This window comes from Sinocyclocheilus anshuiensis, unplaced genomic scaffold (genome assembly GCF_001515605.1).
Source record: "Sinocyclocheilus anshuiensis isolate Anshui unplaced genomic scaffold, SAMN03320099.WGS_v1.1 scaffold1993, whole genome shotgun sequence".
NCBI lineage: Eukaryota > Metazoa > Chordata > Actinopteri > Cypriniformes > Cyprinidae > Sinocyclocheilus > Sinocyclocheilus anshuiensis.
Genome location: NW_015540847.1, coordinates 57879 through 60607, shown reverse-complemented (window position 1 = coordinate 60607; position 2729 = coordinate 57879). Strand labels below are relative to the sequence as shown.

At 34.7% G+C, this 2729-nt stretch overlaps 1 protein-coding gene across 1 annotated transcript in view; it reads right to left on the bottom strand.

Moving 5' to 3' along the window:
• LOC107687607 (neuronal cell adhesion molecule-like) overlaps positions 1 to 2729 on the bottom strand; it is a 125030-nt gene that overhangs the window by 99484 nt on the left and 22817 nt on the right. The window lies entirely within an intron of this gene.

Here is a 2729-nt window from a genome sequence, read left to right as displayed (position 1 = left end):
ACCGGCACAAAAAATCCGATCTTTCGCTCACATCTGACACAGATCGGAATTTGTTGCACACGTGTAAACACAAAAACCCGCACGAGATTCTATTTTTTTGCATCCGATCTGAGCCACTTCCAAATGTGGATTTTAATCTGATACACATCTGATATCTGGACATCTGACCTACGTCTAAACACACATATCCGATTCTCCACAGAACTCCCAATGCGAGGCCAACACGTTTGCTCATAAAGATTTTTAATGGCGTTTTAATGCCGGCGTGCTGTAGCCGCTCGCATTTTATTGAGATGGAAACTTTTTATAGGTAAGAAATTGCACAGATCGGATCTGTGCATTAAGACTTGCAGTGTAAACGCAGCCAAAAATACCAAAGCGCAGTGCCCTTAATGCACACTAAACACACACTATCTCGAATACCGCTCCAGAGCACTATTCGAGGGTTAGTGTATCCCATCATGCATCATGTTCTGGAAATAAATCGTGAGACTTTTTGCCAAGATCGCACAAGAGGTCAGGGAAACCTTTCCAATGTAAGTTAAATATTAATAATAATAAGATATTACATATAATTTTGTAGTAAAACAAAGTGCTACACATTTTATTGCTGCAAAGATTAGTATATTTATTTTTGTACAACATTGGCAACTGCTTTTTATCACTTAATTAAATTGTGTCATCTATAGGGACTACTGAACAGACATTTAGAAGTTGATTTTAAAATGCAAAGTATTGAAAATAATAATAAAACTCTGTAAACACTTTGCGTTTTTACAACACTATAAATGTGTCCCATCAGGTAATGAAAAGTTGTATACACACTTGTGGTCTTCATGCTCACTTGAACACTTGGGCCAAATACAGGAAATACGTCATATAAGTAGTCAAGTGGTCAAGTGCAAAGACCACAAGTGTGTGTATTTGGACAAGGCATCAGTCATCTGAACTTGTTTAAGGAGTCATCTGCAAATATTCAGTGAGTCATCTGAGCTGATTCAGTGAGTCATCTAAAATGACTGAGTGAGTCATCTGAACTAATTCAGTGAATCATTTGAGTTGATTCTGTCAGTCATCTGAACTGGACCAAGGAATCATTTGAAATGCTTCTGTGAGTCATCTAACATGATTCAGTGATTGAGTGAGTCATCTGAGCTGATTCAGTCTATGATTCAGATTGATGACTCCTGTTCTACAGGCTCATTGTCTCATTTCAAAAGCTGCAGCCTCAGGAGGAAAGAAATTAGAGTATTTTATGCCTCACAAGGAATAACAGGCAATTTTTTAATGGATATTTTCCTGAAATTAGATAACCTCAGCAACACATGTGAAGTGGGCTCATTCGGTCACTAGTAGAGACGACGTCTCCTTCGCTGATTAATTAGCAGACTAGTTGGATTATCACAGACTAATCAGACTAAACTCAAGAGCTGGTTTACTCAGGAAGACTAAGGGTAAATTAACCAGCAGGACAAACAAACATCAACCTCATGTTTGCACAGCCCAGTAAATGACATCGAGTGCTTTAAATGTGCTCAGTATTGTTAACTCTTTTCAGCTGGTGTGAGTGGAGGAGTGTTTATTTAGGGCTGCTGTGTGTCAGACAGCTGTCATTAGAAGCATTCAGTGACGTTTGGACAGAATCTGTTCCTCATGATGGTCACTCACAGAACTCTAATTCAACACTACTGGATTCTACAAATCTACAATTGCACACGTGAAATTAAAAAATGACATTTCAGTTTTGCAGCAACATTCATTCATCACGTGACATTTATTACTAAAAACTCCCATCACTGTGAGAGATAATCATAATCACATTAGACTGATTAATCAACCAATATCTATTTTTAGGTTATTATACCTACACCCATTAACAGAAGTGATCAGTTTGTATTTAGATTAACACCTTTTAGTTTTTTAATTAAAATATTTATATATTACATAATTCTTGCAAAAAATTGTTTGTGGTTTAATTCCAGTGTTTTTGTGTATTACATTTACATTTACATTTGCAATCAAAACCAACAAAAGAGCAATGATATGTAAGTTCTGTGATAAGTCTCGGTTAGTCTAACGCAGTACACGTAGCAAGGTTTTGTTTAAAAAAAAGAAAACAAGTAGATAGAACAGAAATAAAACAGAGAGTGCTAGTGTCAGAGGGTTAAGTGTATGTAAAGTATATGTCTCATTAAATTGTGTAATAAAATACATATAAAAAAAAGTTAATTTTTGGTGAAATAAATATCACATTGCTTGCTACAACACAAAACAGCCATTAATATACAAAAAATGCTGGATTTAAATTACTTAAATCAACACTTTTTAATTTATTAAAATATTTATATATGATATAATTATTGTAAAATAAGTGTTTGTGATTTAATTCTGGTATTTTTGTATATTTCTCATAAAATTGCATAATAAAATACATTATAAAAAAACATAGAAATTATAAATTTTTGGTGAAATAAACATTACATTGTAGGGGTCGACCGATTATCGGCCTCGATATTAAGCATTTTTATGATTATCGGTATCGGTCATTTTCAAGGCAGCAGCAGACTTTGCTTAATTTGCAATAAATCACAATCCACTAACGTTACACTGAAGTTGCAAAACACCTCAATATTAGCTATGATTTCCGCCTTGCAGAAAATTTGGATGGAATCGTGGAATCCAATCAGATAAATGGAATTTACTGTATGACGCGGAATGTCATGGAATTT